The sequence below is a fragment of the Canis aureus genome, chromosome 37 (assembly GCF_053574225.1).
Source record: "Canis aureus isolate CA01 chromosome 37, VMU_Caureus_v.1.0, whole genome shotgun sequence".
NCBI lineage: Eukaryota > Metazoa > Chordata > Mammalia > Carnivora > Canidae > Canis > Canis aureus.
The window spans coordinates 8844629-8868856 of NC_135647.1; the positions used below are offsets into that span (position 1 = coordinate 8844629).

General features: G+C 35.3%; 1 long non-coding RNA gene across 1 annotated transcript in view; it reads right to left on the reverse strand.

Annotated features, from left to right (window-relative positions):
* LOC144306567 (uncharacterized) overlaps positions 1 to 24228 on the reverse strand; it is a 72711-nt gene that overhangs the window by 25834 nt on the left and 22649 nt on the right. The window contains exon 2 of the long non-coding RNA XR_013373642.1: positions 3821 to 3888. This is a non-coding gene — a long non-coding RNA (uncharacterized LOC144306567). The remainder of the gene's footprint in view (positions 1 to 3820; positions 3889 to 24228) is intronic.

Below are 24228 nucleotides of genomic sequence, written 5' to 3' on the forward strand. Positions count from 1 at the left end.
CCACCACTGAGCAGTGTGACTCAGTTTTTTCTTGGGCCAGACCCTCTCCTGTGATGACCAGGAATATAACAGATAGTATTAAACACTGACTGGGGCAAAGTACTCTTTGCAATATAAGGTTCTAAAATAAGGAGATGTTGCAAAGAAGATTCCAGACATACTAAAGATTCTGGATTTTCTGAATTATATTTTTCTAATGTTGAAAACATAGAAAAGAGTGAAAATGTAGCTTTTTTTGAAAAAAAAAATAAGCATAACATATATACTGTTCCAATTAGAAAAATTCCCTTCTCATGTTTAGTAGTGTTCAAATTAGGCTGAAAAAGAGAAAAAGAAGATTCAAAATGCTTGAGACTAAAGCAGGTATTTCGGATTGCCTTTTGTTATAGCAATATGATTTGTTTAATAATTCATATTTTAGAATACATTAATGTAAATGATAATTTTAGATTGTCATCAAATTTTTAAATATTCAACACAGGAAATTTTCATTTTTGTTAATTTTCTCAGATGAAATTGGACACTTCAGACATATATGCAGTTTCACTCATGGAAGTACATTCGAATTGTTTTGTTTTAGTAATATAGAACTAAGAAAGGTTTTCATATTTTATTTAAAATGAATAGTGCATTTCTGGATATGGGAAGCTGTTGAAATAGGAAAGGTAAGAAATATTGTGTTTTATTTTCTAAAATCCCCGGAAGAACAGAGATCGCCACAAATGATCTTGTCAATATTGTATTTTCTGGTTTCAGAAATGAAATAGCCATACAAAGAAAGTCTCTTTAATGTGCCTAATGATAAAAACAAAAAAGACCAGATAGAATGATTCTGGAAGAGTAGTGATCAATCTAAACAAAAATACTTCGGACTGTTTTAAAGCACTGCTATAAAATGCATTTTCTACTTTTTTGATTCTTTAGTATTATTTGGAAAATTTTACCTCCTGATACTTCCTAAGTCATGATCATCACATATACAATTATCCCCTATAAATGAAGAGAATCCCCACAATATTTTGTTGTCATTGTTATTATTATTAATGTGTTGCTGTTCTTTTGATTGTTTTTGGCTTAGTCTTCCGTCCCAACAACTTTGCTACTCTTCCCCCTCAGGTAAATCAGACATGTTTTATACTCTACACACATTGCATTCAAGGAGAGGATAATCTTGTGGTTTATCATTCACATGGGGACAATTTTGAGTATGAAAGGATGTACATTAAGTGATTACTTTGGTGCGACAGGCATAAACTGGACATTTCAAATAAATGAAATCATACACTGTATGATTTTGAGTGCCAAGTTGTTTCACTCAGCATAGTGTTTTCAAGGTCTATCCGTGTCATAGCACATGTAGGTGCACCATTCTTTTAGGGTTAAGTATATATTCCATTATATGATTATACGTTTTGTTTCTTCATTCATCAGTTGATACACATTTGAGTTGTTTCCATTTCAAGCTATTATGGATAATTCTGCTATTAAACATGGCAAGTTTTTCTGGGAACATCTATTTTCAATTCTTCTGGGTACATACCTACAATCGGGATTTCTGGGTCCCATGATCACTCTGTGATTAATGTTTTTAAGGAACTGACAAATAACTTTCCACAGTGGTTACATCACTTTACATTCCTACCAGCAATGCATGAAGCCTCTAATAACTTCCCATCATCACTATATTTGTGTTTTGTTTGTTTAAGATTATAACCATCCTAGTTCATATGAAGTGGTGGTGCATTTTGGTTCTGATTTGCATTTCTGTATAACTAATGATATTTAGTATTTTTCATTGGCCATCCGTATATCTTAGTTGTAAAACTGTCTATTCACATCCTTTGTCCACTTTTAAAATTGGCTTTTTATTGAGTTGTAAGAGTTCTTTATATATTTTAGATATTAGGCCCTGCTCAGATATATGATTTACAAATATTTTATCCCAGTGTCTTCTTTTTGCCTTATCGATAGTGTCCTTTGAAGTACAAAAGTTTTAATTTTTTCTGTTCCTTTGTATTCCCTTCTATTTTTATAAATATATAATTTTAAAATTATTTTTTCAGTGGTGCCCTGGGGATTACTATTAACATCTTAAATTATAACAGTGTAGTTTGGATTAATACCAACTCAATCTTAATAGTATATAAAAACTTGCTTCTATAAAGCTCCCTTCCCCTCTTTTTTAATGCTATTATTGTCATAAATTATGTCTCTTTAGGGACTGTGTACTCATCAAAATAGATGTATTATTTTTTATTTATGCAGTTGTCTTTTAAATCAGATGATAGAAAAAAGGGGGTTACAAACAAAATGTATTATCTTTTATTTTATATTTCCATATATTGATACCTTTACTGTTGCTGTTTATTTTTTCATGTGTTCTAGTTACTGTCTAGTGTCTTTTCATTTCACTTTGAAGAACTTTTTACAGTATTTCCTGGAGAACAATTCTGCTAGAAGCAAATCCTATTTTTATTTACCTGGGAATGTCGTTATGTCTTTTTTTCTTTATTTTAAAAAAATTTTCTTGTTGGATATACAATAGTTGGTTAAAAGGTTTGTATCTTTTTCTTCAAATCTCTGAAATGTCATTCCACTGCCTTCTGGCCTCTCTGCTTTTCTGGTGAGAAATAATGCTATTAATGTTATTTAATATCTGTTGTATGTGATAAGTCTTTTTCTTTTGCTGTTTTTGATTTTTTAAATATTTTAAATTAATATCATGATTTCCTTTTTGAATCATGGAATATTTGGAAGTATGTTGATTACTTTTGAAATATTTTGAGATATTATAGTTATCTTTTCCTATTTAGTTCTGCTTTGATAGCATTTGGTATAGAGAACATACTCTGCATGGCTCTAATATTATACAATTTGTTGAGAACTATTTTATGCTCCAATGTATGATCTCTTTTTATTGATGCTCCATATCTACTTGAAAAGAATATGTATTCTGCACTTATATTGTACAGTGTTTTATATGTTTCCATTAAGTCAGGTATATTAATTCTGTTGGCTAATTATCAGTATCTCTACTAATTTTTGGCTGCTGCTTATTTTATTAGTTATTAAGAATTTCTATTAAAATCTTCCTCTATTTGTCTATATCTCCTTTTATTTCTCTGTTTTTCTTTATGTATTTAGTATATTTTAGGTGCATATGAATTTAGAATCTTATTTCTTTTAAATTTATTTAAATGATAATGTTAGTAATATTTATTGCTTTATAGTCTGTCTGATATTATCATAGCTTTATAAAATTTAATGTTTGTAGGATATGTTCTTTACATCCTTTTATTTTCAATCTATGTATCACTATACTTAGTGTTTACCATATAAGTGACATATATTCTTTCTCTGCCGCCATTCTTTCATTTTTATTTACATTTATTTTTATTCTATTTTCTTTTAATGTAGTCATCAGTATATATTTAAGTTTATTTCTATTATTTTATCACTTGTTTTCTTTTAGCCCAACATTTTCTTTATTCCTTTTCTTTTTTTCCTTTATTTCAAATTAATTATACAGTTTCGTTTCATTTTTTCTCCTATATTACCTTTGGTTTTTTTTAATTATTATTTTTAGTGATTATTCTGTAAATTACAAGGCCTATTTATGCCTTACTAGAAAAAAACTTTGTTTTCCTTTTGCTTCATTCTACACAAGGTAAGAATTTTAGAACAGTTTATTTTCTTTTACTATCTTTCAACTTCTCTGCTACTTTTTTTTAGTCTCTTAATTCAGTGTGCACTTTAAACATCAGGAGATATTATTTTCATTATTGTTTTATATAGTCAATATTAATTTATATGTACTTACATCTTCACCTTTCTGTTTCTCTTGTTTTTGCATAGAGATGCTTTCCATATGGAGTCATTTTCCACTGCCTAAAAAACAAACAGCAGACAAAACAAAACTCTTTTTAAGATTTCTTTACTTCAGATGTGCTGTCAGTAAATTCTCTCGACTTTTATTCTCTGAATAATTTTACTTGGGTTTTATTTTTCCACATATTTTACTGGGTATAAATTTCAGGTGGGCGCTTTTTCCCCCAGCTCTTTGAAGATGGCATCTTATTGTTGTTAGGATTATTTATGTCCTCCAAAAAAGTATGTTGAACACTTAACTGCTAGCATATTAGGATGTGAACTGACTTTGGAAATAGGGTCTTTATAGAGCTAATCAAATTAGAATGAGATCATTAGGGTGAGCTCTAATGCAATATACCTGGGAGTGTTTTAATAAAAAGGAGAAATAAGAGATTGGAGTGACCCATCTATAATCCGCAGAATGCCAAAGATTGCCAGAAAACCACCAGAAGCCAAGAAAAGTTCAGGAAGGACTCATCTATAACTTTCAGAGGGAACATGGCTGCTGACACCTGGAGTTCAGGTTTCTATCCTCCAGAACTGTAATACAATTCGATCTGGTTTCTTTCAGTCAGCCAGTTTGTAGTACTTTGTTGCAGTAACCACAGCAAATGAGTACAATTGTCCTCTGACTCCTCTCTGTTCCTGTTGAAAAGTCTGTTAGTACTTTGATGTATCATTTTTCTCTGTTTTTATTTTTTTTAAGATTTTATTTATTTATTCATGAGAGACAGAGAGAGAGAGAGAGAGAGAGAGAGAGGCAGAGACACAGGCAGAGGGAGAAGCAGGCTCCCTGTAGGGAGCCCAATGTGGGACTCGATCCTGGGACCCTGGGATCAGGCCCTGGGCCAAAGGCAGGCGCTCAACTGCTGAGCCACTCAGGCATCCCTTTCCTCTGTTTTAAATTTTCTTTTTGTCTTTGGTTTTCAGCCATTTGACTCTACTGTATTTTATAATTTTCTTTGCATGCATCCTATTTGGATCCCATGTTTCTTTAAGATTTATTTATTTTTTGCAGGGGAGAAGCTGAGGGAAAGAGAGAATCTCAAGCAGACTCCCTAATAAGCATGGAGCCCAACACAGGGTCTGATATGGGGCCCAATTCTATGACCCTGAGACCATGTCTTGAGCTGAAGTCAAGAGTTGGACGCTTTACTGACTGAGCCACCCAGGCATACCCGGATCCCATGTTTCTTTGCCCTGTGATATGTTTCATACGTTTAGAAATAATCTTTAAAATATCTTTCTAAATAATATTTTTCCACATTTTTGTCTCTGTCTTCTCCATATGAGATTCCAAATACACATTGTGTTAGTCTTATTTACCAACTTCCATATGTTTCATGTCATTTTCTGTGTTTTAATTTTTTTTGTTCCTCTGAATACTACAATCTGGATCTCCCCTCCTGTTATACCTTCTAGTTCACTAATGTTCTCTCACTTTCCTTACTGTTAAACTCATATTTTGAATCATCACTGTTAGGTTATTTTGGTTTTGGTTCTGGAATTTCCATCTGATTCTTTATTATATATTTCAATTCTCTTGTGATAGTTACCATATTTCAGAAAACTCGACCATTGACTATATTAATCACAGTTATTTGGAAATCTGGTTTGGATAACTGCAATATCTGTATCATCACAGATATGTTTTATTGTGTAAATCTTCTCTTGGCTTTCTGTCATTTGGTCTCGTTTACTGGCAAGCCTAGTAATTTCAGATAGTCTGCCAAACATTGTATATGAAAAATTATAGGTGCTCTGGTTGAAGTTGTCTTTCTCCAGAGAGAAGTTAATCACCTTCTGGCAGCAAACAGATATGAGAAAACCATTTTAATACAATCAGGCATTTAGATCATTCAAGGCTATGCTGTAGCTTTCTGCTGTTCTGCTGTTTCTAATTTGCCTCTATTCCTATAATGGAGCTCTCTGGAAGTCTCAACCAAAAGCCTGCAGTTTTACTGTGGTCTCCAGGAACAGACTTCAATCCCAAGTCTTATCTCTTCAGAACTATGAGTCAGGTAAATCCTTAGTCTGCTTGTTAGCCTCTTATCAGCTACGTTTGCTTAATTTCTTAACTCTTGCCCTTGGCCTATGGAGCTCAGGAACTGGCAAATTTCTTTTTTTTTTTTTTTTTAATTTATTTTTTATTGGTGTTCAATTTACTAACATACAGAATAACCCCCAGTGCCCGTCACCCATTCACTCCCACCCCCCGCCCTCCTCCCCTTCTACCACCCCTAGTTCATTTCCCAGAGTTAGCAGTCTTTACGTTCTGTCTCCCTTTCTGATATTTCCCACACATTTCTTCTCTCTTCCCTTATATTCCCTTTCACTATTATTTATATTCCCCAAATGAATGAGAACATACAATGTTTGTCCTTCTCCGACTGACTTACTTCACTCAGCATAATACCCTCCAGTGAGAACAAAGTTGAATACAGAACATAGGTCTAGTTTCACTATTGTTTTCCCTTCCCCAGGATTCCCTTTCCTGAACATAAGGTGCTTAATTTTGTATCTTGAGGCTAGCAAGTCTGCCACAAGCACGAGCTTTTCTCCTTAGGCTCTAGGCCTCTCCATACAAATGAACAAAGTGGAAAATAGGTTGTTGAGTATAGACCTCCATTCAGCAATTATTCCTTTTCTCTGAGATTTTAGCTCATGACATTTGTTGGTTTTAGTTGATCTCTAGTATCTTCAAATATGTTTCATTGAATACATATTATTTTAATCCCATTTCTACCTGTTGTTCTCTAGGAAATTTTTTTTTCCTTTACACAAACTTTTTTATTCAGAAAATCTTTTAAAAATATTTGTATCTTAATTTTTTAAAATTTTCTCTTCACTAGATCTTTCCACAATTTTCCCTCAATTTCATTATGTTCTTCATTCTATTAGTAATAAAATGATCAAATCATAGAGATAAGCATAGGATTGGTACTAATTTTCTATGTGTGTGTGTGTGTGTGTGTGTGTGTATTAAAGAAAAGGGTAGCCATAAATGTTGAAGAATTTAGAAAGAAAGCCATCAGACCTACCCTAAAATTATTTATTTTTTTCCACAAACCTTCTGACCCCAAGCAATACTTTTTGGACTGCTCTACACATCAAATCCACCACCAAAAAGTAGTATTTTCACCACTTTTAGACTTTCTATCATGATCCTTTGGTTCATGTCCTTCTTTAGATTTTCTATTCATCACTAGAAGTATTTGCTTTCAAATATGTTCAACAATTTTACTCTATCTCCATCAGGGGGTTGACCACTGAGAACAGTTCTAGTTTTTGCCAGTTGTCCCTCAGTGATTAGTAGTAGTAGTAACTTTTTACCCTCAAAATTATTCCTATTTGGGGAATTATTATATTGCTATCCTTTAGTCACACACATGACAAGATCTCAATTCTGGCTATATCAAATTGCATAAATCCTCTATTGAACTACAGACAAATTTATCTGAATGACTCTCTGATCCTTGCTCTAAAAGATAATAGTCATCTCATAATTATTTATTCCTAAATAGAAAGTTTGCCCTCCTCACACTGTCTCATTAAGTTAGCCATCTTTCTGAATTCTAACTTTCTATCAGTGACACTAGCATCCACTTGGGTTACTAAAGAAATGAATTTGAGAGTCACCTTTAGTTTCTACCCTACCTGCTTCCTAAGAAACATATGTTGAATCCTTTTACTTCTCTCTACCACCACAGCCACGCCTGTACCATAACATCAAACCTGGATTGCAGAAAGAGCAAAGGCTCAATCCATTCTCTACCTGGTTCCAACATTAACATTTTCAAAATGTAAAAGTTGTGCATAGGAGCTGAGAATAGCAAATATAGCTTGGGAAAGATAAATAAGTAAAAAGTAATCCAAGCATTACATTTTTTCATGAGTCAGGAGCTAGACAAGTAAATGTTCTGTAGTAAGAAGTGGCCTTGCATTCTGGTAGTATTACTGCCCTGCTGAAAGGCTTTGTACCAGAGCTTTGGTAGCTTCTCATTGTGCTCATCATAAACTACTTACCATGGCCTACAGAACCCTCTTTGATCTGGTTATTACCCCCCTCCTTATCCAGCACCAGCCATGCTGGCTTCTTTTCTCCTAAGGTTCTTTACATTATTATTCCTTCTCTTCACAATTCTCATAGCTTATCTCCTACATTTCTTCTTTTAAGCATCAATTCAATAATTATCTCTCTGCTCCCCATGTTATGTCTCTATCTTAAGTGACCCCCAGTTATTCTCTGTCATAGCATATAGTTTATTAACTTTGTAATGCATGTGACAATGCAAAATTGTTTTTTGTTTGTTTATTTTCATTATTGTTCACTTGTGTATTGTTTACTTCCACCACTGTAATGAAGTTTGAGGAACCTTACCTTGTTTACTTCTGTAGTTCTCAGAGCAATACTGGCTTAAAGTAGGTGCTTCCTGAATAATTATTGAATAAATACATTTTTGAAAGAGCTCTAAGATTTCCTGCAAAGTTCTGAAAAGTGCTAATTAATCTATTATTTTCTCGAAATAAAATATAATTTCTCGAGTATTAGCATCTGTAATAAAAATGATTTATTCTTTGGCTTTATGTTTTGATTTCACATATAGTATAGCCAATTATATTTTATTGCAAGTCTAAAGCAGTTTTGTTATATCCTAGATCAAATGGGCTTTATGAGTCTTCCAGGGAGCCTAAACTGTATTTATTACCTTGTTTCTGTATGAAAATGTGGTCTGTAGTCCAAGTAACAAAAAATTTACTTTCCAACAAACTTTGAGTTCAAAATTAATTTTGACATTGATGACAGTCTATATATAGAGTTCTGAGCAATCATTAAAACGTTGGACCAGAAACCAAGTTTCACTAATAACATCTTAGTATCCATGCAACAACCACATTAAGCCCTGTTTTCAGAAGTAGGGAAGATGTAAATGGTAAATACTTAAATGTAGTCCTTTATATGGAGCAAGAAAGGTGTTTAGTACATAGTATATACAGTAGATGTGAGTGCAATACTCCAATGTCTGGACAACCAGAAGGAAAGTCGTTATGTGGATTTCTTTGCTAAAAATGATCTAAAACCATTAAAAAAAAGAAAATATTTATTGGTACATTTATTGGTAGTTGTTTAAAGCAATATTAGAGTTGCGTATCATTTAGTTTTTTGAAATTTGTCTTAGAGAAGATAGGGGGACAGCAATCTCTTCTACACTAAAATAATGTTTGTTTTGCATTCATATTCTCTTTGATATTTAATTAGTCCATGAGATTATTAGAGGGCTATCTTCTCTACTACTTCACACAACTATTTTGTTGTTTTATTTTATACAAGAGCTTTTTGTTTTGTTCTGTTTTGTTTTAAATGAACAGGAACTTATCTGTTTTTCTGGCCAACAATTACAATCTAGTTTACTCAAACACAGGTAATACCTGAATTTCTATATTAACAGTAACAAAGTCAAAGTGTTGTTTCAATAAAAAATTATATAAATTTAGTGGCTGTCAGGAAAGAGTTGAAAATCAGCCCATATCTATATGTCAGCTGAACTCCATGCTTGTTATTCTTAAATGGGTCTCTTTTTCACAGAAGTTCAGCAAAACAATAGAATTTTTAAAAATATTAAAGAAGAAAAAATGAGTTATGTCTGTTTTATGATAAATGAATATTGCCAATGAAGATTACGCGTTGTATGTATGTTCCTCATATTATTGAAATGTGTTTTTCCTCCTGCAAGACTAACATTAGACATAAAACTTCCCATAACAGGCTGTATTGGTCAATGTGTCCCTGGAAGAAGGTGTTTTGTGTCTCAGAGGTAGCATAAGCCCCATTAGATGTGTTGTTGCCATGGTAACTGCTCTCTCTTTTTTAATTGAATAGCATAGTAAGTAGTCTTATAAAACCCACCAACCCATAACCTTCTGGTGCCTCAGGGCAGCTTTAACTTAACCACCTTCTCTTTGTCTTTATTTTTTCAGTCTAAGGGATTCAGGTGTTTGGCTCCACCTGTTTTATGAGTCTGATGTGCCTCGGTGCTAAAATCCTTGGGTTGTTGACCACAGATAATTTCTAAACAAGAGCTCAGTGTAGTTACAAAATCAAGAAAAGAATACAAAACTTCAATTGCAGAAGCGAAAGCAAACTTCTACATAAAACTGTGTCTGTAAAACTCAGACTGAATAAAGCCAAGTATTTGATCTGATTTCACAAGAACTTATCTATACCTGGCAGGGTGCAAAGAGATCATACTAGAAACACAAGAACCACAAAGAGTGTTGCTTTAAAATAAGTCTTCAGCAACAGGCTTACATATTTTAAATTAAACAGAAATTCTCCTAGGATCCAAGAGTCCTATTTTCCATTCTGGCTCAAACACACACCTCATAAAATATCTGTGCCTTAGTGCAGAGATGTTGCAGGGGTCAAATAAAATCTATTGCAACTCCCTTCCCACCCTCTTTCCTTCATAGAGATAATAATTCTTTCTGGTTGTTTTGCTAGTTATTTATGTTTAAACCGTTAGTAAATCTCTTTTAAAATAAAATTGAATATATGGGAATTGCTAGTGTTTGGTAGGAAAAGAGGGCTATTAGAAGTTGTTCTACTTGTGGAAGAGGGTATTAAGATATGATAAACAAGATCATTTTGATAATATTAATCTAGTGTCACCAAATACTTCCTCCTGAGTAACATTATGATTTTTCAAAAAACTGAGTAGGTAAGAACAATAACAGATATCTGTGAGTTTAAATTAGGTAGTGACCCTTCATAACATCAAATAAACACAGATTCTAGAGCTTAGAATTTACCTTATCTAACTTCCCATGCAATTAGAGATTCTCTTTACAATATTAAAAAGTTAATTTGAAAACATGTTTCTATCTAATCTTTTAGTACTCCTAAATTTTGATGCAACTCAAATATAGTTGATGATTGCTTTCTCAACTTTGCTAGCATCTTTTACAAGATGAATAATTTAGTTTATATTTAGGCAATGAATAAATACCATAGCAAAGTGGGTAATTATAGCAGCTTACTCTTTTCAGAGTGTTCCTCTGCCTAACTCAGAGAAGTCCCAGAGGAAATAAAGGAACTGGAACGAGGAATTAAGTATAAGAATGAAATATACCTACAGAATCTTTGGAAGAAGCACATCCCATTGAACTGAGGCTATGGAGATCTCAAGGTGAGAGAGATTGGGGACGCTACTCCCTAGGTGTCTTTTGCTTCTAGTGTGTTGCTGAGTATGAAAAGAATTTGAGGCCCTAATTGCTCTTTACCTGCCATTTCTCAATGTTGTGTTTGTAGTGAGCAACCTTAGGGAATGCAATAATGCCTCCTTCTGAGACAAAGAGCAGGCTTGCCTACTGTCTGCTATAAAATAGTAGGTTCCCAATATCAGTGTCCCTTGGCTATAAGGTAAAGCCATTGCAGATGTAGCATCAATGTGGAATCCTGCATCACCCCTGTGAGACACGGTGGACAAGGGGGAAAGGATTCAAACATGCTGGTGCTTATGCTTCTTGCTTTGCTGTAAGTAATAAAGTCCTTTGTCTCTGATCCAGGAATCTTGTGTCTTTGACAGCATCCATGAAACTGTAGCAGGCTTATTTATTAGCTTGTAAGTAGGATAAAATTCCACACCAGATAGGAGGAAGTTGTTAAATTCACCCCTACATCCTTTTGGAGGTGTCATTAATACACTATCAAAACTGTGACCTGATTTTTGCTGGAAAAGAGAGTATAGTTTAATTTTTCTAAATCTGAAGCCATTACCTTGGTAGATGTCCTAAAAGCAAGTAAAACACTTTAAAGCACATACAAAAAGGGCAAAAATAAAATTGCTCAAAGGTACATATTAGCTCTTTCACAAGATGAGGGTTTCTTTTTTCCCCTAGGCAGAAACCTTTTAGACTAACATTATTTTGCCAAACTATTTAGAATAGAATTTGTATTTATAAGGTTTAAAATAATCTTAATCTATCATACGCAGAATCATAACATGGTTTATAGACTTTGTCATCTTATAGCAGAAGAGGCATTGGGGGCTCTGTTAGTCAACTCGGTTTTCAATACAATGTTAATCAACTCGGTTTTCAATACAATGCCAACTGCATCAGTTCACGTATATCTGTTTGGAAAGAAGTATTTGTATTCAGTTGGTAACATACTAACTGTACATGTGATTGGAGTTGACAATCTGGAATGTACTGATATTCTATAGCTATCAAATCCACAAGTGGGATAAATAATATCTTTGAAGATAATCCAAAGAACATGATGTCCATTTAATTCTCTAAACCATTATTTCTCAACTTTTTATTTTTTTAACGGCCCCCTCACAGAGCCTTTTTTTGGCATCCCACCCCCTTCAATTGCTTCCCTGCCAAGCTTCAAGGGAAATTTGAATACCAGAGATATACTATATATATACACACACATATTTTTGTGTTGCAGCCCTTGGAAGGCCACAACTATTGTAATATCTAGGAATTTTTTGCCTCCCAAGAACCAATCATTATCCCCTTGTGGATGATATTGCCCACATTGAGAACTCATGTGTTAAACACTCTAAAATCTATCCCTGGACTCAGCTATATACTTCCCTGCTTACCCCATTACATGGTCTCTCAATAGCTTTTTTTTTTTTAACTGCCTTGTACTTTGGAGTGATGGTTATATTTAGTGATACTATAAAAAAATAGCACATGAAAGTACTTAAGGCTACTAATAAAATTGTCATTGGGGGCACCATAATGCAATTATTACAAGTCTCATCTGGTATCTGAATTTAAATTTTGACATTTCACTCACTACTCTGGTGTCTTAGGCGTGTTGACTAGCATCTCTGAGTCTCAGTTTGCTCATGTGTCAAATGAGGATAACAACAGTACTCAAAGCACAGGCTTATTATAAGAAATAAAGATAAAAAGTATGTAAAGTATCTGACTGAATAAAATCTTCAGAATATTAGCTCATATATACACATAGTTGTGCAGGGTCCTCTGTGCAAAGAGTCTAAGAATGTTCTTACTGGTCACTGTCAAGAATAATTGATTTTATCCTAGGAATCAATATTGAGAGTTGTGGTTGACAGATTTCCATCTTTTCACCATCTGATAGAGAGTTTAAAGCCCAATTTGTGTTCTTTCCCAAATCAAGTACATAGTAATTCATAGTATATATTTGTCTCCTGATTCCAAATCATGATTTTGCTCTTATTTTCCTTTCTGTTTTAGCATGAATTTTGGAGTCATACAGAGCTAGTTTGAGTCCTGCATCCATTACTGATTAGCTTGTTAACTTCAAGTGAGCTCTTTTGCCTCCTTAATTTTCTTTGTTCTCATTTATAAGATGAGGTCAATATTGATACCTTGCTAATAACATTGTTTGGAGGAAAGTATATGGCACGTGATGAGTGATAAGAATTCAATCATTCTTATTCAATTATGTTTATGACTTATGTTATCTTACCATATTTTTTGTATCTGTGCAAACCACCATAGTTTTTTTTTTCAAATGAGATGAATAAATACAGATAAAACTAGAACACTGCTGCTGTGATTTGAAGGTTTGTGCCCCTCAAAATTCATATGTGAAATCCTAATGCCAATGTGATGGTATTAGGATGTAGGGCTTTGGGAAGTTCTTAGATCACAAGGGTGGAGCCTTCAGGAATAGAGTTAGCACTCTTAGGAAAGGGAGCCCACAGAGCTCCTGAACTGCCTCTGCTATTTGAAAACACAATGGCAAGTCTGCAACACAAAAAAGAACAGAAAAGGACCCTCACCCAACTGTGCTGGCACTCTGATCTTGAAATTCTAGCCTCCAGAACTATGAGAATTAAATTTCTGTTGTTTACAAGCCACCCAGTCTGCAATATTTTGTTACAGCTGCCTGACTAGACTAAGACAGTTGCCATGATCACAATGCCTCCTCTATCAGGTCTTAAGGTCTTGGATATTTTCTCACACTGTCACTGGAGTCCCCTTGACTGGGAAAGAAGCAATGATGTTCACCCAGTACCACTCCAGTCATCATTGCAAACCCTTATGTTCAAGTTCCTCAACTATGACACTGACCTATGATCCATGGATGATTGAGAATGAGAGTTTGCCCAGGATGATGGATAGTTTAGGAGGTTCAATCCTGAAACTAAATTTAGATATCTGGACACTTGCCCTGCAGGTCAAAATAGTTTTGTGTGTGACGCCAGGCAAAGCAAGTCAAGCATCATCACACTCAAGTATCTCACATCAGCTAATCAAAATAGTTGTCTTTCCTTTTTTGCTTGCACCTCAGAGCTTGTACCAACATCTGTAAAATCCTCAGCCTAGATTAAAGTACTAGCTTCTTCGCTGTGTGGTCTTGAGCACATTACTTTGCTTTCTTGGTTTCTCATTTATAAAGCTCTATGCCTATAGTAGACACTTTGTAAATGTAAACTCAACTCATTTCCCTTCCCTTTCTTAGTGGGAGAGTCGGGGTTTCAGATTGACTCTCAAGTTAAAAATAGGAAAAAAAAAGAATTTATTTCCCCAAGTGTGTATATTACATTTATTTGGCCTAAAAAAAATAGACCCGAATACAAAGCTTAAAGGCAAAGTCCTCTGCCCACAATTGTTTCTTGCTTATCTCTTTTCAGAGTAGTTTGGCTGTGCATGGGTTAAATTGATAAGGATAGATATGAATGAAAGAAGGGGGAGAGAATGGAAAGGTAGATATTGATATTTTCCCTCTTTATTGGTAGTGGTACCATGGAGGAAATAGTTTCTGAGACTCTGCAGTAGACAGAATTCAAAGATGATCTCCAAGGATCCACTTTCATATACCACTGTCCCCTTCACTGTGAGAGGATCCCTTGAGTATAATAAGACATCGTTCCCATTAAGTTACATGACAAAAAAGGTTTTGCAAATGAATTTTCGATTATTAATGTGTTGACTTTGAGTTAACCAAAAAGGAGATTATTTGAGTGAGCCTGACCTAATCACATGAGCTCTTTAAATTTGTATCTAGAGGATAAGGATAAACAAAGGTAAAGATCTGAAGCATGAGAGGCTCTGACTTATCATTGCTAGCTTGAACATGGAAGGGACCACACAGCAAGGGATATGGGTGGACTCTGGAAGTTGAGAGGGGTCCCCTGCTGGCAGCCAGGAAAATAAGAGAGACCCACAACTGCAAGAAACTGAATTCTGGCAACAACAAGAATGAGCTTGGAAGTGCATTTTCCTCCAGAGCCCCCACATAAGATCTCAGGTTCCAACTGGCATCTTCATTTCAGACTTACGAGATCCTGAGCAGAGAAACCAGCCATTCCATGCCTGGATTGCTGACCTATAGTAACCATGATGTAAGAAATTTTTGTTGTTTTAGGATGCTGGGTTTGCAGCAATTTATTGCACAGCAGTAGACATATCACATGTTGGGTGATATACAATAGCTTACAGAGATACCCAAGCAATACCTGGAAACAGCCAGAAGCCTCATCCCATCTATTTAAGCATTAGCTCAGTTGCTGTTAGTCATTATCTTCTTAAGCTACTAGCAACCCAGGTTTAGCTACTTCACCCAACCCACTCATAGCTTGGGAATGAGGTACTGGAAGTCCTTCATTGGCATGGCCCCTAATTCATCAACATGGCAGGCTGTTCCAAAGTAGTCAGTTCATATCTTTGAGTCTGTATCATTCATGACCTGCTCATTTATTTCTTCCTGACTTTAAATATCCTTGTACTACACTATTATTACTTAAATCCTACTAAATTCTAAGGTCCCAGAGTGAAGGCATTTTAAAAATCTACTTTAGTACCTACTAGTTTTTGCAAACTATGAAAATGTTGATTAAATGAATAAGACAATGATGTAAGAATCTTGCTTATCTTTCAAGTCCTATTCCAATCAATAAGGTATTTTCTGACCCACCACCCTCCTGAAATATGGAAAGGAAAAGGGATCATACTAATGGATAAACTTTGAAGACAGTGCTAAAAGGTACATCAAGAGCTGCAGTGGAAGTAGAAACTCTTCTTTCTGGCTGAGAAGGGAAAGAGAACTTAAAAATTATGATTTTGGTATTCTCAGAGATATTTGAGAAGCTATCTTATTCAGAATTGCACAGGACCAAAAAAACTAGAAACAGTTCTTGGAAATAATAAATATGGTCATCAAAATAAAACATTGAACAGGATAACTGAAGAATAACTTGGACACAATTTTAAAAAGTTTGTGTTCTGAAAGATTCATATTTATTCCTCTATGAACCTATGTCTAAGGACACAAAGCAAAACAACAGAAAGATGAAAAGCATGCAAGAAAATATTAAGACATGAGTAATATTTATTAAAAATATGATAAAGAGCACCTGGGTGGTTCAGTCAGTTGAGTGTCTGACTCTTGATTTCGGCTCAGGTCACGATCTCAGGATCGTGAGATCCAGCCTTGTGTCAGCTTCTCCCTTTCCTTCTCCCTATGCCCCTCTGCTCACTCACTCTCTTTTTCTCTAAAATAAATAAATAAAATCCTTTTAAAAACACAAAAATAGGTTAAATAAAATGCTCAGAAACAAGGTAAAAGAAATTGCCAATGTAACAGAGGAAAATTTTTCTGAGTGGAAGCAATGGTTAAATCTTCAGATTCAAAATGGGCTATAAGTTACTGTGTATTAATTTGTTGTTTATTTATTCAGCAAATAATTATGGAGCTCAGTTTTTTAAAAGATTTTATTTGTTTATTTGAAAGAGCACAACCAGGGTGGGTGCAGAGGGAGAGGGAGAAGCAGGTCCCCCATGAGCAAGGAGCCCAGACTCAGGGCTCCATCCCAGGACCCAAGGATCATGACCTGAGCTGAAGGCAGATGCTTAACAGACCAAGCCACCCAGATGCCCCTCGAGCTCAGTTTATTCAGAATGTTGTGGAAATGGAAATGAGTATTAAGAATGAAAAAGAATTTTAAAAATCTGTGGTAGGCTATATTTTTAAGTGGCTCTCAAATTTCCCATGTCCTATATAATGACCTCCCATTGAGTATGGGAAAAGACCTAAGACTGTGATGGATGTGACTTCTATGATAGTTTATACTATACAGTAAAGGCAAAGAGATTGTCCAGTTATAACTAAAGTACCTAATCAGTTTGCCTTTGAATTGTGTTATCCATACCTAGGATAATTGCCTAGGTACACCTGACCTAATTAAGTGAGCCCTTTAGAAGTGGTTCTAAGGATACCTGTGTGGCTCAGTTAAGCATCCAACTTTTAATTTTGGCTCAAGTCATGATCTCAAGGTTGTGAGATCAAGCCCGGTGGCAGGCTTCATGCTCAATGCAGAGTCTGCTTAATGTTCTCTCTTTTTCTCCCTCTGCCCTTGCTCATGCACTCTATCTCTCTCTAAAATAAATAAATGAAATCCTAAAAGAATAAAAGTGATTTTAGTAGGACTTCCTTGCGCTTAGAGACTTCTTAGAAGGAACTCTTTCTGTTGCTGCAATTGAAGAAGCAAACTGCCATGAATTCCATAGCATCAAAGAAATAAATTCTGCCAAAACCTGAGGGACTATGGAAGTAAATCCTTAAGTCAAGCCTTCAAATAAGACTGCAGCCCAGTAAACACCTTGATTTTAGTCTTGGGATACCCTGAGTAGAGGATTTAGTTATCTTTCTTGGACTTCTGACCTATAGAAACTATGATCTAATTAACAAGTATTGCTTCAAATTGCTAAATTTGTGGTACTCTGTTAAATAGCAGTAGAAATCTGATACAAATTCTACACATATTAGGGTGAAACTTCGGGACTCTAAGTATAAAGGAAAGTTCCTTAATGCTTTCAAAGGAGAATTTTAATATTATTAAAATAAGAATAACTTTAGACTTTTCATTAACAGTGTGTTGTTCTAGAAAACGATGGGACAGTTTCTCCAATGTTCTGAGGAAAAATAATTTGGAGCTAACCAATGAATAAAATGAAAGAGTGAAATAAAGACATTTTCTGACATGCAAGGACATTGAGATTACAATGTACATATGGCATGATTTTGAGAAAATCATAGAATATACAATAAAAAGAATCAATTTGACCTTTACTCTTGGAATAGTCTCCTTCGAGAGGTACACAAGAGTATGTGTCAGATGTGTCACTTGGACCTGGTGCATATGCAATATCATAATATTATAGACGCTGCTGGTCTTTTTACATTTTTATTGAAGTAAAACATATACAGATTAATAAGCCTCAAATTCACTAATCTTGATAAGGTTTGGGGAATTTTATAGATGTATACACGCAGGTAATGGCTACCAAGATGAAAATATAGAACCTTTCCAGACCCTTGGAAAGTGCCTTTACCCCCTGACATGACTACCACCACCCCCACTTCTACCCTCGTTCATCAGTTTTCTCAGGTCTGGAAGTTCATCTAAATGCAATCTCACAATGTGTACTATTTTGCTCCTGGTTTCTTTTGCTGTGACAGCCATTCTTATCATTGTGTGGGCCACTAGTTCATTCCCTTGTCATTGCTTCCTAATATTTGATAGATCACTTCATTTATATGCCACAACCGAGCCATTGTCCCTTTGGATGTTTCAGTTGGTTTTGAGCTTTGGCTACCATGAAAAAAGCTGCTGTGAATAACTTTCCACGGTATTTTTCCACTCATCTGCATGTGGTCAAATACCTACGAGTGGATCGCTGGTCCATAGGATAGTAGATATTTTTACCGCTTTTAAACATTTATGTTCAAGCTATAGGGAAAACATTGAAGACTCATGGATAGTACTAAAGTAAATGAAAATAGCAAAAGTCTTGGTAATTTAACCGCAAGGTTAAAGACAAAATTCAATGGGAGAAAAATAATACTCTGGCTCATTTACTCATATTCACCAACTAGAATCAGAGTAAACTTTTCAAAATTATATTCTGATCATGATCTTCCTCTGCTCCAAAACCATTCCTCTGGTTCTTAGAATAAAGGCAAAGTCCTTGATAAGGCCTGCAAAGCTCTGTATGGCTGGTCTCTACTTATCTTTCTTCCCTGTGTTAACTCTTTGATCTTCTCCACTTTTTTCCACTTAAGTCCCAAATGGCTCCTATCACATCATTCTTGCCATGACTTCCCTGTCACAGGGCCTTTGTAAGAGCTATTCTTCTTCCTAGGATGCTCTTTTCTCCCAATTTCCACATAGTTAAATATCATTCATCCAGCAGATCTCATACCAAAGGTAATCACTTTGGAGAAAGAATCCCTGATCTCCTTAATATAAATCCTCATAATTCTATAAACTTCTGGGCAGCACTTGTTATTGCAAATTATTTGTTTGTGTTATTATTGATTGACCTTTGCCTTTTTCATTAGGTGGCAATTTCCATGATGACAGAGTTTATCTTCATTTTTATTTACCATTTTATTGCCAGAATCTAGCATAGCAGTTGGTCATTGTGGGCATTAAATACATATTTGTCAAGCTGAAGTAAAAACCTTACATGGTAAAGATAATTTTGAAATTGAAGAACCAATGTCATTTAAAATTATGAAGGCAAGCAACTGAGGAACAGAAAATAATAATATAATGCAAATTGAAATAGAGGAGAAGATTCTAGTAAGTGAACCAAATTTCTCTTGTTTCTAGAATGGACTCAAAAGCCTAGTACTTATAGTGATAATCATGAAAAGAACTAAAATTAGAGACATTTAAGTATAATTATCTCTGGGAAACGAGGCTAGGGCTGGGGAATGGAGTTGGGGAGGTAGACTTTTACTTGAAATTTTTTACTTTATTAATTTTTAAAAAGACTTTTTTTAAGATTTTATTTTATTTATTCATGAGAGACATAGAGAGAGAGAGGCAGAGACACAGGCAGAGAAAGAAGCAGGCTCCATGCAGGGAACCTGGCATGGGACTCGATCCCAGGACTCCAGGATCACGCCCTGGGCCAAAGGCAGACACTAAACCTCTGAGTCATCCAGGGATCCCCTAAAAAGATTTTTTAATTTAAGTGTGTGTGTGTGTGTGTGTGTGTGCATGCACATGCATGTGCATGCATTGGGGATGGAGAGAGGAGTAGAGGGAGAAGGAGATAGACAACCTCAAGCAGACTCTCTGCAGAGTGTGGACCCCAGCATGGGGTTTGATCTCATGATCTGAGCTAAAATCAAGAATAATTAACCAACCGAGCCACCCATTTTTTACCCTTATTTTTAATTTATTGTACTACAAAACATGTATTATAATAAATAATTGAAAGATGAAACCCAAGGTTACTATACATACACAGTTTGGGAATCCTTTGGAAGACAGCAGAAGATAATTTGCACATCTCCCCCAGTTTCAGGGGTTGGGTGTAGAGTAAGAAATTTGTTGACAAATTTCCCAGGTCTATGACAAATTCAAGTCTCAAGTAAAGTGAACTAATGAAACTATAAAGTGATTTGAAGACTATCAAGGGTAATAACAGGTTTTGAAAATTCATAGAGCAAGATGTCCTTGTTCCTTGGAGTTAGTTTAGGCAGTCGGGGACCAGGGCAAAGCATCAGTGTCCTGGGTGGTCTCACATTTGCTCCTGTGGTAGCAGTACCATATCAAATTAGTCACATATCACAATGAAAGAATAGAATAGAGGGAACAAAATATTAGTCATATCATAGGTTTCAAATAGAAATCCCATCAGCAAAACAGGAGCAAATATTTTAAACCAAACTGGTGAATCAGAGCTAAGGATTAGGATTTTTCAGGAGAGAATTTGGTAATGGGATATGGGGATTTGGAGACAGGGCAATCCATATTAATTCTGATTCACCACAATTGGCTGACTTTCTCAGTAACCCTCTCAATGGGTCAGGATCTTGTCTTCTGGGCTGTCACTGAACATATCTACTCTACATGCCAACCTGTCCTGAAAGTTCCAGCACAAACTTCCAAAAAAAAAAAAACCCTTTATAGTGCCCAGAACCAGAAATAATCCCTCCCTCCTTGATCTCCCAAAGCCCTTTCTCTAATTTTCTTATGTGGCATTTAGCCCTTTATATTATATATATATATATATATATATATATATATATATATATACACACACACACACACACACACACACATATATACATATACACACACACATATATACACACACACACATACGCACACTCTGGTTATACATGTGCATTTCTTACTTCCTTTATTAATCTAAACGTCATGACAATTTGGGATACACATTCATTGTAGGGACCAGCCATGGACTTTGCACATCGTTAGCGAAAGAAGGTTCAACAGCAAATCAAGTGCTATGTGAGGACCCCAAGATGACACATTTTGCCCACCTCATTGAATTGTCATATGCAATGTGCCTTACAAGTGTGTTTTGGTTAGCGTCACAAAATTCAGAATGTGTATTACCAGATCATGTTATAAGTATATTTTATTATTTCCATTAGTACCATCTAGGGGAATGAAAATGTTTTCTATCTATATTGATAAGCACCACACCCCCTTTTGTATCAGATGTCCAAGTCAGGAAACTAGACATTGATTTTTAATTAACAAGAACTGCGAAGGTATTTGAATATTTCTGCTTTTAATAATAACAATGATTCATGCAGGCTATGTGGTTTAAGCTACTTCCTAAGGTTATATCGTTTAAGTCCTCATAAAGGCCTACTATTCTTCAACAAAGACAAGCTAAGGCTCTATTTATCCATTGTCTATAAAGCTAAAATAGTAATGAAAATGTCTTAAGGGGGAGAAATAGAAGCAAAATTCATTCTACATTCAAAGCAAGCCATTTTCTGTGATTTTAAGTATATGCAAAGAAATTCAGAGTAACCTACACATTCAAGTCGTGATTTCTGAGAAATAAAGATGTGAGGCCTACTTATGTTCCAGGGAATTCCTTTTTTCCTTTTCTCCTAAGGCTGTTATCTCTTTTTGTGTTATTATGGATGAAATTGGTTTAAACATAAAAAAAAAACCCACAATTGATATTTCATCCTTGAATAATGCAGGAGGTAATGTATGCAGGAAAGTTTTTCCAAGGCATGTCTGAGTATATACTTTTGAATTTTACTGGAAAACATGTCATTCCGTTCAGAACTCTGAATTAAGATGCACTATTTTTCGCTGAAGGCTATTTTAAATTAGGCTAATAAATTGCTACTCTCTGCCTTGCGTGATAATGCATTACATTATCTACTGATGTACATGTATTGTTTGACTCTAATGGTGTGGAAATTAAATGTTAGACATGGGCCAGATGTTCCTATAGATGAATATGAAGTATGACTCTGGCACAGTTATGTCTTATTGGAACGAAGGGGAAGGCATGATAACCAATAACAGTAACAACCACCTCGAGAAACATCCTCTGATCCCAGTTTCCCATAAGAACTAATATCACGCACCTCTACATCCTCTCAGTCCTTGTCTTTGAGGAATGTTCTAAATGCCAGCAGTTATTTGCACCTATTTGTGGGGAAAGACGTCTTGTTTCCTAAAATGCATAATAAAATGAAATTATGAATGAATAACTACCTGGAGGGGTGTCCACAGACAGTAAATATTTGTCATCTTTATTTGACAGACAGGAGCAGCCTGGAATGCTTCCCTGGATTGTGTACCTCGACATGGCAGTGAGATTTCCACGGGTCATTCCTCTGCCCCCGCAAAGAGTTCACAGCGGGTAGGAGGGATATGGGAGTTGGGGGAAGGGAAATGGCAAACAAATGGGCCTTATGGTGAATTTTAATGAAGATCCCCTGCTGGCTTTAGCCCCAATGGAAAAAAAGAAAAAGAGAAGAAAAAAAAAGAGAAGAAAGAAAGGAAAAGAAGGAAAAGAAACACATAATCTATTCAAGAGGCTAACATACGAATGGGATCCTAATTCCAATTGCAGAAATCTGTCACAGGAGTGGGATAGGGGTGGGGGAGGACATAGGATGTTTGCTGTTGCCACTTCTACTGTGCTACTCAGACTACAAATATGTAGATATATTTTTGAAAATCATCAGACGTGAATCCATTACATCATCTTACCATAAGTCACCCCCCACACACACTCCCTGAGAAATGTTTGCAGATCTGTTCTGATGGATGTCAGAGGAGGGCTTCTGGAAGCTCTGAGGAGTGTATTTCAGTTATCAGGAAAAAGGGTAAAGAAGGAAATATGTGGGTATGTTCCATGATATACCAGAAGAACTGGGGAGACAGACAAATGTAACTCAGTGAAAGGCTAGGCCAATGTTTGCAAGTATCTTCTTTTTAAAGAGCTGCTAGTTCCAAGAGGAATATGATGAGAAAATGTAACATGGAGAAAGGGAAAAAAATACATTCTTTCAGGCCCGATTTCAGCTGCAAGTGTTACTGTGAGGTTTTCCCTCTCGTTCGCTGTCTCGTGGTTTGCTTGAAAGATGGCATACTGAGGGATTTGTTGTTTTGTGCGCCAGTGGTTTTTGTCTGTGTGTTTCTCTCCAGATAGTGAGATCTTTTCTTTCTGATTTATGTGGACTCATTTTTTTAAAATTTAGTATCATTTCTGATTTTTGGTCCAATCAACTTTGAGCTCTCAGAGGTAGCTTAACTCTTCTTCTTTACCTTGTTTTTCCTTATCTGCAATTTCTTTATTGTGTCACTTAAAAAAAAAAGTAGAGTTTTGAAAGTTCTTTTCCTTCCTAATCATGAGCGTAAGGTCATTTTTTTCTCTCGCATGAATTTTCTACAAAGATGAATGTCTTGCCTTTCTGGATCTCCCTCTCAGGCCTGATGGGAACAGAAACCTAGTTTTTCTCATCATAAAGCAGTAGACTAATTATATATCCAATATATTCATGGTGTCATCAGTTCCGGACAAATTAAAAGAGTCTATTTCTGCCTTCCAGGACCATTGAGCTGCATGAAATGATGAGTAGCAGTCTGGAACCCTCACCTTTCGGAAAAAATTACTCTCATTTCTCTGAATCTTAGAAGTTTTGCTTTCTTATCATTGAATCAAATGGATTCTTACAATCCCTGAGACAAGTTTGCAGGGTACCCTTTGATGGATTGGTGTCAGCATTTTTGTGTTGAACAAGCTTCCTGGTCATTATGCCAAAAGGAAAAAAAAAGAAGAAGAAGAAGAAGAAGAAAAAAGAAAAGAAAACCTCTTAAGGGCAAACTGTCTTGCTCATTTCTAACATATTCTTGCTCATTCCTAACATATTGATTTCTAACACACATTCTATGTGTTAGAATATATTTTTAATCATGAGACCTATTTAAATACAGTCACCAATGAAGAAGGGCAAAAAGGAGGAAATGAAGGAAAACAAGAGAGAAAACATGAGTTTCTGATGGGCTTGCTCTCAGTTGGTCATTTCCTCTAGACTTAGGCTTC